We start from the raw sequence: 15,178 nt of genomic DNA, 5'->3' as shown, positions 1-15,178 counted from the left end.
GTGATTTTTCTCTGAATTACAATTAATACAATGAATTTGTATTTTATTTGTAAAGTTACAGAAAAACATCAAGATTCTTTTTTGACTACTTTGGTGTCTCCATTTTTAGTCTTAAATCTATAGATACATGGCAACATTAGAGAAATAGGGACAGAAAGGAAGAAAAAACACACATGAGAAATTTAAAAATCCATCTAGCAAAGGTTAAATGAATTTCTTTCACTACTGAACTGTTAGTTTAGTAACTAATGACTAAATAATGTTCATGTAAGAAGCAAATAGATAAAAAAATAAGAGGCTACAATTACAAGTAATGGTTAATATACTTTGAAATATAGTGATCATATAATTAACTTATTTGGTTCTTTTAATGTCATCTTAAAATATATAACCTGCCTCATGAGGTCAGCAGTCACAAAAGAATATCATGCTTTGGATTGTTACTTTATTAAACATATCTTCTGTCTCTCTGAATCCATCACTGATGTAAATTTCAAATAGTCTATGTGTCACAGAGATAATACTCTGTATTCACCATGTTTTCCTCTTCTTGGGTATAGAGCAGGGTGACATTTTCTAGCATTCCATGTGACTAATATAGCAAATGGAATAAAATCACACTTGAACAACAGATGTGCTTCCTACAGATCTCTTATCTCTGCACCAGTGAACACAGATCATCTTTTAAATTGTAAGAGGATTTATACAGTGCCCTGAATCTCTGAAAGAATCACATGAAGTAGAGTGGCACCTCCTGCATCCACCCATCCAGCAGAATGGAATATATGGAATGAGTGATAAATACATTTTTCCTGCACTGGGTCAATGAGCTTTAAGATTTAATTGGTCATCAGAGCACAAACTAGGCTACGTAACTTATACAGCATGTAGCCCAAACATATTCCTCAAATTAAGTAAAAAAGCCAACTAATAGCATTTCTGTTATACTGTAAAATAGAAAAAAATCACCAAATCTGAGTGTGTTAATGTCAGTTCCTCAATTGTAACAAATATGTCACTCTGGTGGGAGATGTTGATAATGGAAAAGATAATTCAATATTGGAGACATGAGTAAATGGGAAATCTCTGTCTTCCATTCAATTCTTCTCTGAACCTACAGCTGATCTAAAAAATAAAGCAGTAGAAAGACTATTTTAATAACCTTTAAATAAAAAATTTTAATTTATTCAAATAATCTTTAAATAAAAATATAAATAAAAAATTTTAATAATCTTTAAAAATAAAACTTATAGAAAAGATTTATTAAGGTTCATAAATTTTAAATTTAAGGAATATCATTTATAATATTTTTAATTGCTTTTTAATTGTTAATGATAATTATTGATTTATTCCTAATTTTACAAGCTATACATGTTTATTGCTGACAACTAGAAAAACATAAAAACACAAAGTAAAAAATAAAAGTTACCCATAGTACCCAATCCCCAGAAAAGAATCACTATTGGCATTTTGATTTCAATTGATTTTTATACTTACTAAGTCATTTTAAAATTTCCATGTTATTAAATATTCTAATAAAATACAAAATTTACCCTTACATAGTTTTAAAAATTATATTGATGTATTAAAATTTCCTGATGGATATTTAACTTTATTAAAATTTCTTGCTGTTTACAAAATGCCAAAATGAAGTCGTGTATATCCTCTGTGAATACATGTCATTATATTTATAGTAAGAGTTATTATTATAAAATTTAAGAAGCAGTTTAAATACTTAAGTACACTGTTCTCTTAGGCAAATATGCTCATTATGTAGGTTGTTTTCATGATCAATTATAATACAGTTATGCTTCGATAATATGCAACTAGTTTATTTTTATTTTTTGAAAAATATCATATGTCTCACATTTTTTTACTATTAATTCCATATTACCATTAATAGCATTTGCATTAATCAAATGTGACTTCTAAGTAATGTCTACTTGTCACTAACAACACACAAAAATATATCACTAATTGTTCTATTTTACAGTGGCTACATAAATCATGGTGGTGTTTTTCAATATTATTTTCAAAGCAGATCCATTTCAGATAAAGCATCTTTAATTAATAAAAATCTATAAAGAACTCGATACAAACACCCAAGTAAAGAACATATTTAATCCACTCACTCAAAAGTCAATCTCCAAAAAAATAAACAGAGAAAATCCTCAGTGATATCACCAATCCTGGCAAACTCTGAGGCATGATTGTCAGATACTGTGAAATGTAGGATGAAGTAAAAGTAGTTGATAAAAATTGGCATCTGGTTCTTCAAAATCTGAGAGCAGAGATTTTTCTAAACACAGATTTTTATAATACTGATAAGCCATTCCGAATGATCTTTTGATTAGAGTGATGATATCCAGAAGGAATAAACTAAGAATTTATTGTAGAGATCATATTCAACAGGCTGAAGAGGCATGGGGTTTAGTTGCTGTTTTATTATCACCCACCCAAGCTCTTAGCAAAGGCAAACTCTTTGATGAGAAGTGGGGAGAGGCAGGAAGCAGTGTAATCGTAAAGCACTAACTTTGAATGGGCTTGATTTCAACCACCACATCATTTTGAATGCTGCTGAAAATAAAGGGAGGACAAATCCTTCCAAGCCACATAAAACTTGTAGTTTTGTCTAAAGTGTGCTTAAGCTTAAAGTTGAAAGCTAAAACTAAAACACAAATAAAAAAGCTCAAAGTTTATAAATCCTGTTTATCCCTAAAACAAAGAAATGAGTGCATGCTCAGTCATGTCCAAGTCTTTGTGACCCCATGGACTGAAGTCATCCAGGCTCCTCTGTCCATGGGATTTTCCAGGCAAGAATACTGGAGTGGGCAGCCATTTCCTACTTTAGGGTATCTTCCCAACCCACTGATCAAACCCACGGTCTCTTGCCTCTCCTGCATTGGCAGATGGATTCTTTAGCACTGCATCACCTGGGGAGCCCATTCAAAACAAGGAGTTCTTTATAAATACAATTGCACAATGCAAAAAGTGCAATAACCACAAAGGAAGCTCATGGTGCTTATTACGGGTTCAGTTGTGTTCCCTGAATAGATGTACCAGACTCCTCTGTCCATGGGGATTCTCCAAGCAAGAATACTGGAGTGGGTTGTCATGGCCTCCTGCAGGGTGTCTTCCCAACCGAGGGATTGAACCCACTTCTCCCACACTGCAGCTGATTCTTTACCATCTGAGCCACCAGGGAAGCCCCCTAACCTCTGAAATGTGATCTTATTTGGAAATAGGATCATTAAAATATAATTAGTTCTGAGGAGGTTATACTGAGATAACATGGCCCTTAACCCAATATGTCTGGTGTCCTTAAGGAGTAAGTTCAGTTCAGATCAGTCGCTCAGTCGTGTCCGACTCTTTGCGACCCCATGAATCGCAGCACACCAGGCCTCCCTGTCCATCACCAACTCACGGAGTTCACTCAGACTCACGTCCATCGAGTCAGTGATGCCATTCAGCCATCTCATCCTCTGTCGTCCCCAGCTCCTCCTGCCCCCAATCCCTCCGGGCATCAGAGTCTTTTCCTATGAGTCAACTCTTCGCATGAGGTGGCCAAAGTCCTGGAGTTTCAGCTTTAGCATCATTCCTTCCAAAGAAATCCCAGGGCTGATCTTCAGAATGGACTGGTTAGATCTCCTTGCAGTCCAAGGGACTCTCAAGAGCCTTCTCCAAAACCACAGTTCAAAGGCATCGATTCTTCGGCTCTCAGCTTTCTTCACAGTCCAACTCTCACATCCATACATGACCACTGGAAAAACCATAGCCCTAACTAGACGGACCTTTGTTGGCAAAGTAATGTCTCTGCTTTTGAATATGCTATCTAGGTTGGTCATAACTTTTCTTCCAAGGAGTAAGCGTCTTTTAATTTCATGGCTGCAATCACCATCTGCAGTGATTTTGGAGCACAAAAAAATAAAGTCTGACACTGTTTCCACTGTTTCCCTACCTATTTCCCATGAAGTGATGGGACTGGATGCCATGATCTTTGTTTTCCGAATGTTGAGTTTTAAGCCAACTTTTTCACTCTCCTCTTTCACCTTCATCAAGAGGCTTTTTAGTTCCTCTTCACTTTCTGCCATAAGGGTGGTGTCATCTACATATCTAAGGTTATTGATATTTCTCCCAGCAATCTTGATTCCAGCTTGTGCTTCTTCCAGCCCAGCATTTCTCATGATGTACTCTGCATAGAAGTTAAATAAGCAGAGTGACAATATACAGCCTTGACATACTCCTTTTCCTATTTGGAACCAGTCTGTTGTTCCATGTCCAGTTCTAGCTGTTGCTTCCTGACCCGCATACAAATTTCTCAAAAGGCAGGTTAGGTGGTCTGGTATTCGCATCTCTTTCAGAATTTTCCACAGTTTATTGTGATCCACACAGTCAAAGGCTTTGGCATAGTCAATAAAGCAGAAATAGATGTTTTTCTGGAACTCTCTTGCTTTTTCCATGATCCAGGAGACGTTGGCAATTTGGTCTCTGGTTCCTCTGCCTTTTCTAAAACCAGCTTGAACATCAGGAAGTTCATGGTTCACGTATTGCTGAAGCCTGGCTTGGAGAATTTTGAGCATTACTTTACTAGCATGTGAGATGAGTGCAATTGTGCGGTAGTTTGAGCCTTCTTTGGCATTGCCTTTCTTTGGGATTGGAATGAAAACTGACCTTTTCCAGTCCTGTGGCCACTGCTGAGTTTTCCAAATTTGCTGGCATATTGAGTGCAGCACTTTCACACCGGAGTAAAGTGACCTGAAAACCCAGAAACACCAGAGGTTCCACCATGTGATGACAAGGGCAGAGACTGAAGTGAAAGTGAAAGTTTCTCAGTCGTGTCTGACTCTTTGTGATCCCATGGACTATTCGCCAAGACAGAATACTAGAGTGGGTAACTGTTTCTTTCTCCAGGGTATCTTCCCAACCCAGGGATTGAACCAGGTCTCCCACATTGCAGGCAGATTCTTTACCAGGAAAGCCCATGAATACTGAGTGGGTAACCTATACCTTCTTCAGCGGATCTTTCCGACCTAGGGATCCAACCGGAGTTTGCTGCATTGCAGGTGGATTCTTTGCCAGCTGAGCTACCAGGGATACCCAGAGACTGAAGTGCTGAACTGCAAACCAAGAAATGTCAAGGATTGACGATTACCACCAGGTGGCGCAGTGGAAAAGATTCCGCTTGTCAGTGCAGGAGATGTGGGCTTGATCTCTGGGTCAGGAAGATGCCCTGGAGTAGGAAATGGCAACCCACTCCAGTACTGCGGCTTGGAAAATTCCATGGACAGAGGAGCCTGGTGGGCTACAGTCTATGGGGTCGCAAAGGAGTCTGACATGACTGAGCAACTAAGCACACACGTGGGCACCAGCAGTTAGGTGGAATAAAGGAAACCTCTCCCCTACAGTTCCAGATGAGACGTTCCATGGATAGCCTTTGGCACTTCTAACCTCCAGAACCGTGAGAAAATAAATGTTTGTTGTTTTCTTAGCCACTTGGGTGTGTGGTACTTTGTTAGAGCAGTACTAGGAAGCTAATACAGGACATACACATACAATATTTGTAAAATGAGAACACATAGAAAATAAAAAAAATTATTAACATCTAATTAAAATTAATTATACATCTTTACTTTCTCAAATAAATGCACTTACAAGAGATACTTCCATGAATTTGAATAAACTACAAATAATGTAAAAGTATTTTACATTTATTAGAAATGTAAAAGTATTTAAAACCAAGTAAATCGTATTTTCCCTTTTGGAGAGAATAAGCGGGGAGAAGAAAAAAAAAATCCGTCATACTTAGTGAAGTCTATTTCTTCTCAAGGAGTTGAGTGAAAGTTACTCATAGAAATGAAGAGATAAGAAATGAAAAGAGACAACATCGAAGAGGAGGGGAAAAAAAGATATTTTCTTCTTGAAAAACTGTTTGGAGGACTTTCTAAAAATGGTGCCCTGGGCAAAGAAGCAAGAGATTAAGCTGCACTCAATTGTGATGAGCGACTGATTTGATCTGATCTGATATCACGCTCAGTCGTGTCCGACTCTTTGCAACCCCATGAATCGCAGCAGGCCAGGCCTCCCTGTCCATCACCAACTCCCGGAGTTCACTCAGACTCACGTCCATCGAGTCAGTGATGCCATCCAGCCATCTCACCCTCTGTCGTCCCCTTCTCCTCCTGCCCCCAATCCCTCCCAGCATCAGGGTCTTTTCCAATGAGTCAACTGAGGTGGCCAAAGTACTGGAGTTTCAGCTTTAGCATCATTCCTTCCAAAGAAATCCCAGGGCTGATCTCCTTCAGAATGGACTGATTGGATCTCCTTGCAGTCCAAGGGACTCTCAAGAGTCTTCTCCAACACCACAGTTCAAAAGCATCAATTCTTCAGCGCTCAGCCTTCTTCACAGTCCAACTCTCACATCCATATATGACCACAGGAAAAACCATAGCCTTGACTAGACGAACCTTTGTTGGCAAAGTAAAGTCTCTGCTTTTGAATATGCTATCTAGGTTGGTGATTTTGGAAATGAATAAATGCAAAAGTTACTTAGAATCATGAGGAGAAATAGATTCTTATAATATTTTATTTTTCTTAGATTAATTTTAAAGAGAAGATAGATGAGGAGCGTCTCCTCATCTATCTTCTCTTTAAAATTAATCTAAGAAAAATAAAATATTATAAGAATCTATTTCTCCTCATGATTCTAAGTAACTTTTGCATTTATTCATTTCCAAAATCACTATGTTGTTATTCTCAAAGGTGTTATTTCCTAAACGAAACAATCCAAATGGTTGCAATGACCTGTTAGTCTGAAAATACTTATTAAAATAGCAATTAACTCTGCATAAATTTAGAAGTATTTAAACTGATAATTAAGGATCTGTTGACTAGCTCTGGAAGTTCAGTGGTAGGTCAAGATTAGAGTATTTGCTAAGCCTAATCAGGCCATTTTATAATCCATCATATTTATACTTTGGGGACTATTTACCTTATTCACATGCTGAATTAAATGCTACTAAAGTCATTAGCTATGTCAGCTAGTTTTTCAACTTGCTAATTGTGTGCAGTATCCTAATTAACATGTTTATTAAAATGTGCTGCTCTATTGTTTCTACTTCTTTAACAGAAAGTTTCCCCATTAATAAAATTAAAGTGCTATCCAAAAATTGAATAAAATTAAGCTATTTACAGATTTGATTTTAAATCTTCTTTACCCTTTTTAAAAAATAACTTTTTGGATTATTTTTTGAGAGCAGTCTTTCTTTTCATTGCTTCTGTATTTGTTTATTTCACTATTTAGAGGAAGATTCCATTGCCAATTAACAAGTTCATTAATTAATTTACTCATTTCACAGTTGTTTATTGTACCTCTTCAATATTGCCAGTGTTGATTTTAGTACAGAGAATCAGAAATAAACACCATATGATTTCTTCTCTCAAAGAGCTCAGAATCAGCTAATTATTAAATAAAGGTAAACATGAGTTATGTTGTGATTATAAAGGAGCATTAACTGCCTGTGATTAAGGAAGATTGCCTTAAAGAGGTAACTCTTGATCTGAATTTAGAGTTATTGTGATGTTGTTTAGTTGCTCTGTTTTGTCTGAGTTTTTGTGACCCCCTGGAGTGTAGACTGCCAAGCTCCTCTGTCCATGGGATTTCCCGGGCAAGAATACTGGGTAGATTGCCATTTCATACTCCAGGACAGCTTAATGACCCAGGGATGAAATCTGACTCTCCTGCAAGTCTTCTGCATTGCAGGCAGATTCATAACTGCTGAGCCCCTACCAGGAAAGCCCCAGAGATAAATTACAGCATCTTTGGATCATTTGCTATTGCTAACTATGGGATACAAATGAGATTATTTTGAGAGTTGATAGTAAATAGACACACAGGACACTATAGGACATTCTGGAGTTTATAGGCAGCCACCCCAAAACATTCAATAAGTAAATATCATATAGATTCATAGTTTATTAATATAACTCTGATCAGTCAGTGCTAGCATAATTGAAGAAGTTGAAACTCAGATGGTCATAGTAATGAAAGGACTATATTGTAGTTGCAGGTCCAAAAATCAACATTCTGAAAATAGAGTAAAAAGGAGGTAATTAATGTAATGACATTTTAGTGAGGAAATGGAGGAGTTGACAAAGATAATACCTGACCAAATTGGTATAGTTGAAATCATATGTAAATAAATAGATTTCAGGATGAATGTTATTAATAATAATAGTAATAACATCAGTACTGCTAATAATATAAGCTAGCACTGCTTTGTGATTATATGCTAGACAAGGTAATAACCATTGTACAATATTTTGAAAATATTAAAATTCACTAAATACATACTCATCATAACTCTACAAATTTTAAATATATGTTCATTTAGCAATTATTTTGCAATAAAAAATCATTGAAATTTAAAGTGTTAGTCACTTAGTCATGTCTGACTCTTTGCAGCCCCATTGTAGCCTTCCAGGCCCCTCTGTCCATGGGATCCTCCAGGCAAGAATATTGGAGTGGGTAGTCACTTCCTTCTCCAGAGGATCTTCCCAACCCGGGGATCAAACCCAGGTCTCCTGCACTGCAGGCAGATTCTTTACCATCTGAACCACTAGGGAAGCCCCCAAAAGTCATTAATCTTAAAATATTGTTTATTGATCTTTAAGTTGAGTTTATGAGGGCTTTTTTCAGGTGGGCTTTATTTTTACTTAAATATGATAAGCCAAATTATAGTCACTATGACGAAAAACATGGTGTAACAGTGTTTTTTTCAGTGAGCAACTGATGAGGTGTCAGTTCAGTTCAGTCGCTCAGTCGTATCCGACTCTTTGTGACCCCATGAATTGCAGCACACCAGGCCTCCCTGTCCATCACCAACTCCCGGAGTTCACTCAGACTCACATCCATCGAGTCAGTGATGCCATCCAGCCATCTCATCCTCTGTTGACCCTTTCTCCTCCTTCCCCCAATCCCTCCCAGCATCAGAGTCTTCCAATGAGTCAACTCTTCACATGAGGTGGCCAAAGTACTGGAGTTTCAGCTTTAGCATCATTCCTTCCAATGAACACCCACGGCTGATCTCCTTCAGAATGGACTGGTTGGATCTCCTTGCAGTCCAAGGGACTCTCAAGAGTCTTCTCCAACACCACAGTTCAAAAGCATCAATTCTTCTGCGCTCAGCTCACTTTATAGTCCAACTCTCACATCCATACATGACCACTGGAAAAACCATAGCCTTGACTAGACGGACCTTTGTTGGCAAAGTAATGTCTCTGCTTTTGAATATGCTATCCAGGTTGGTCATAACTTTCCTTCCAAGGAGTAAGTGTCTTTTAATTTCATGTTTAAAGGTTAGGAAACAAGTGTTGAACAAAATACTAAATACATGTTGTATAAGAGAAAGTCCAGATACAGCAAAGAAAATACATCTTCTTGGTTAGTGGAAGAATAGAAAATGTTCAAGACAAAACTATCAAAACTTCATTTATAAGGTGAAAATGACTGAGAAGAGCACACTTTAAAATTAATGATCACTGACTTAAAGTAGCTCTCAGCGCTCATTGTGTATTTTCCTGTTCTAGTTACCCCTCCCCACTCTCATAGATAATAATTCTATACCTCTACTCTTCCTGCAATTCTCCTCACCCTCCTCAGTCTCAGGTGAATGGCCTTGTTTCATATTTAACTGAGAAAAAAAAATTCAATCAATGAAGAGAATTCCCACAATTTCTCACCATCACGGCCTCCCTACTCACCTGATTCTGGATTCCTTCCTGTTACTCTGGGAGAGTTTTCTCAGAGTTTTCATCCTTCCTTACGAGATTATGGATGTTATTTTAGCTTATCTCCTCTGTTACTCCATTCTTTACCTTACAGATTGTTCCCATGATTACAAAAATATTTCTATTTTTCACTAATGACTAAAATCAAAAAGGCTGTCTCTTACAGTTCATTCATCCTTCACAGATTATTTTCCTTTCTTTTAGGGAGAGCAAAGATACCTCAGGAGAGGTATATAGTCCATGTTATATATAATCAGTCTATTTTATATATATATATATATTCAACAGTTGAAGAATAGTAATAACATGTATACAGTCAATATATATAATCAGTCAATGTTATATATAGTATATATAATCAGTTATCTTCTGATTTACTGTTGAATCATCTTTTAATTCTCATATTCCCTTAATATGTCCTTTTCTGTGTCTCAAACTCCAACTTTCAATTATTAGTTTAAATTAGTCCTGACCTATTGTAGTAAATGACACAGTTAATTATGTTCTCCTGGCTTTTGTTCTTAAATACAATATTCTTGCTGTTTTCTTTGGATCATTTTCTGTTTCAATTGCAAAGCTTACTGCTCATCTCTAGATCTTGAAATTGTAGTGTCTGAAGGATCTATTCCTGAATCTTTTTCACTGTAGAGAAATCTCTTTACTTTCTTACTGACTTCAACTTCCATCATGACTCCAAATACCATCTACATAGCTACTTCTCTTTCACTCACTCATCTAATTGCCCAAATTTCATCTCTACTTAGATATCTAATATTCAAACTTAACATGTTTCAAATCAGTTTCTAGTCTACCTCCAAACCTTACTCTGAATAAATAAAGCTGCCTCTGTCAGGTTCCTTCTCTTCATCAAAGCCAACTCTTTCCCTCTATTGCTTAGACTGAAAATTGGAATTATTGATTGTTTTCTTTTTCTCACATCCAGTTCCTATGCAAATTCTTTTCCTCCAAAATACACCTAGGATCTGCTACTTCTCTGTTTTGAGCTATTGCTGTTTCTAACCAACCTTTATCTCTAGCTTTTATTATTTAATATAATATGTTTATTATAATTTTGTTTTATTTTATTTTTTGGTGAAGCTGATCTCTTTGATGTAAGTTTTGCCCTTCTTTTAAATTTATTTTCACAAAGCAGTTAGGGTGATCCTGTTGTATTTAAGACAGATCCAAATGACTGAGTGAACTGTTGAAGTTTTTCATTTTCTCAATGTGAAAGCAAAATTCTTGCAAGGCTTTTCAGACTTCATGAGATCTTGTATCTTATATGTGTGTTGCCTTCTTGGTATTCTTAAACCCAGAAATCATGTTTATAGCTCAGAGCATGTGTACTTTTGCCTTCCTGAACGTTTCTTATCCCAAGATTAAACAAGGTACACTTGCTCATCGTTTAGTTCTTACTTAAACATCATCTTCTCAGTAAAGCATTTTTGAGAATGTTGTAAAAAATTGAAAACTTCCTCCCACCCCCAACATTTCAAATCTCTCTTCTGTGCTTTATTTTCCTTCCTCATATTTATAGCTCCTTTATTCACTATGTATTTTAGTTAATTAGGTTTTTCATATATATTTATCATCTATTTCCTTCTGAGAGCTGCTCTATACCTGGTATCTTCACATAAAGGTTAGTCTTCACATAAAGAACACACACAATATATATTGTTAAATAAATGAATGGTTACATGTGTTTGGGAATATTTTAAGCTTGAGAAATGCAATTACAGCTTGTTCATATGTCACATTAACAAATTTAATTCTAAAATCTGCTGTGTTTAGAAATATAAAGAAAAGAGAAACACAGAAAAGTAGGACAAATGAAAGAAATCACAAAGGAAAAAATAGAAAGGGAATAGGCTTACTTTACTGGGCTAAAGCCAGTCATCTTTTCAAATGTTAATGTAACATTATTTATCTTAAAACCTTCACTTACTTCCTAGGGCACTTAAGATAAAATCCAAACCCTACAGCCTGGCTTGCAAATTTATTCAGAATATGCTTCTTCCTGATATCACCACTTCACCACATGTCACTAGGTTTAAGCCACCAGTCTTTAAGATACACATATTTCATCTCTACTCAGTCAAGTCCATGTCCTCCTGGATCAAGGTGAAATGTCATTCCCTGGGAAGGTCTTTCCTCACTACACAATTTGAAGAACTCGCCTAAGAGCTCTATGCCCTAACACTCTGCTATATTTCTATCATGATCTGCTAATTTATTATATTTTTATTTATTGTCTATCTCAGTTAAGTAGAATTTGATCTCTATGAGAACTAATTGTACCTATTAACGACTGGATCCATTGTCCAGTTCAACCTAATTAGCTGAAAGAATCTATGTCCTGAATCTACTTGAAAGAGAGAGCCTACATATCACCCCACCTCCCAACTGTGTTCAACCATCTTGATGATTGGAAGAAGCAGAAGTGCATTGCTGAATAGTAGAAAATATGAGAACGGTGGACAGAGGAAACCTTTTTTTACTGAGACAGTATACATTTCTGATCATAAATCCTGGTGTGCTAGAAATTACACTTTCTTTAATCTCCTCAAATCAACTATGATGCTTAACTGCTATTTTTGTAAGAAAATGCATTCTTATTCCCTCCCACCTGACTGCAGAATGACTGTGTGGAACATGACCTGTTTGTAAGTTAGAGGATTCCAATATTTCGTTTTGTACTTACAATAAAAGAAAACATCAGAAAGAGTTTCACATTATTGCACATTTAATTTTGATATAAAGCATGTAAATCATTTTGGCCTTGGAAAATCTAGACAGGGAGAATGAAGAGCATTAAGGTGTGTTGATTAAGTTGTTATGCTGCAGTTCTAGTATCGACCATTTGCAGCATAAATGGAAAATGAATACAATTCATGTGTATTCATGATAATTGCCCAAAAGAAACTGGTTCTGAGTTTATATAGCTGATTCTATTCACAGCAAAAATAATGATGAAACATTTTAGATACTATTTGTGCCTACGCCTTGTAATACCAGTTATTTTAAAACTCAAATGTTTTAGTATGTCTGGTATCTGCCTAAAAGCATGAGGGAAATCTCAAAAATATCAAATAATACCATACTTTCTGAATAAAAGAACTCTCTTATACAAAGCATTTACCATTCAATACAGGAATACAAAAGAATTTTGAAATTTCAAATGGAAGTCAAATTGAACTGGAAGAAAAATCACACAAGTATATTTTTTTCTCAACAATAGGTATACAGTATAAATACACTCTGGTCTATTTTGGGATTCACTTAGATTATAATTTACATCTTTTCCTTTTATGTCCAGTTTTTCTAACTAGTTCTAGTGGTCTGTGATTGAAATATTTAATTGTTTATTTTGAACTGTTTTAAATGCATACTTTAAAACAGAACACCAAATCACCTAACAGTGATAGTGATCATGTTATGAAAGAATGTATTTTCTTAGGAAGGAATGCTTTGAGAAAAAAACAATATAAGAGTACTTGTGAATTTGAGTTAGGAAAGTGGTTGATATATTCTGCATCTATCTTGCCAGTTGTGTATAGGAATATCCAGTTATAGACAATACACAGTTATACACAGAAGGTTGCTAAGCCAACTCAGAAAGAGACTGCTCACCACTGTTTTCTATCCACTCTGGTTTGTAGGTAAGTCTCTATCAGAAGGCACCGGTTCAGACATTCTTGCTGGGTCTATGGTTTATGAAGTCATTTCCACCTGTAATGAAAAAAAAAAAAAAAAAAAATTCCAAGAATGGGTCTCAATACTGCTGCAATCCATTAGTCACGATAGCATGCACTGCCTTTCTCATTTGTTTCCGTATGGTCGTCACAGAAACCTTGATCTCACCCTGTTCCCCCTTGTTCTAATTGCCTTATTTGTACCAGACTTTTCCTCAAACATCCATGAATGTCCTTCATTCCAATGGTAGTTCATCACCAACAGAGAGCATATCTGAATTTGTCACTGAAACTCTAGCATTCATTTTGGTACTATCCACTTCTGTAGTTTATGGTGACATTTATGCTACATGTGAATGACTGCCCTAGATTTTCTACAAACTAAGAGTTGAGGCCATTGCAACCTCTAATTCCTCACCTTGCATAAAAATGCACTGCATTTCTCTTTCAAGGCGTGTGAGCTGTTGAGTGGTCAGTTATTTTCTAATCATTGCTTTTTCCAAAAGGAAACATTTCTCACTTCTAGGGTCCACCCACCGTTATTCATCCATTCTGTCAAGGACTAGGAATTATTTAACACTATGTCTCCCTGAATTGCAACACAAATACAAAACCTCAAAATTAGGCCTGAAATAGGTATTTTTAATATTCTTTCTTATATCATCCATAGACTAAAGTTGCAATTACTAAAGTTTCAGTTCCTGCAAAAATGACAGAAAAATTTCAGGTAGTGATGTTTTTTCTGGGTGGTATCAAAAGGTATCATAAGCAATCAGCTTTCTATCTTGCAAGTCAGAAAAAGAGACATTTAGTACATAGTTCAGTTAATTTCACTTTCTGTTACACATAAAAAGAACTCTGAATAATTACTTAATAGAAGCCTGGAGTTAGTGACCTCAGGGTTGGTTCAGTGGCTTAATGATGTCATCAAAGACTCATTTTTATTTGAATACTCTCTCTACCTCAGTATATTAATTTTGAATCCATGACATATATATATATATATATATATATATATATATATATATATATACACATATATAGAAGAAAAGAAGCTGCTATGAAAGAGAAATTCTTAAACTTTTAGAAAGAAAACATTATCATATTTTTAATTAGATAAGGATTGTGCTGGGAGAAGGAAGAAAAGTAAAGGAAAAGGAAGAGAGGACTGGGGATAGGGACTTGAATGGAGAAGGGCACTAATGGAGTCCTCAAAGTGATAAGGGCCAGATAGCAGAATGGAAGAGCTTCAAGGGATGAAATACCTTTGAATGTATGAACACCCTCACTTCCTTCTAAATGATCACCTATGGAAAAGCTGCATTCAGCTGCTCTCTTGAAATATGTTAACACCATTCCTACTAGGAGCAGGGAGCCTGGTTGAGTTTCAGGCTTTAAGAAGTATGAAAAGAAATACCCACTTCTAACTAAAGTGGGATGGAACAAGTTAGATAGGACTTTAAACTAGCAGTAAACTCATGGCTAGTATTATATTTTGGACACTGGGGTTATTATTTGTAGTAAATCTAAGTGAAATGTTGCCATTGTCATAAAAATATCTTTAAATCTCTCGGAGCTTTAAGATGGATATTAAATAAGCAATTAATATTTAGTCCCTCAGTCATGTCGAACTCTTTGCAACCCCATGGACTGTAGCCTGGCAGGCTACTCTGTCCATGGGATGTTTCAGGCAAGAATAC

This window comes from Bubalus bubalis, chromosome 17 (assembly GCF_019923935.1).
Source record: "Bubalus bubalis isolate 160015118507 breed Murrah chromosome 17, NDDB_SH_1, whole genome shotgun sequence".
Classification (NCBI taxonomy): Eukaryota; Metazoa; Chordata; class Mammalia; order Artiodactyla; family Bovidae; genus Bubalus; species Bubalus bubalis.
Note: the sequence above shows the minus strand (reverse complement) of the source record.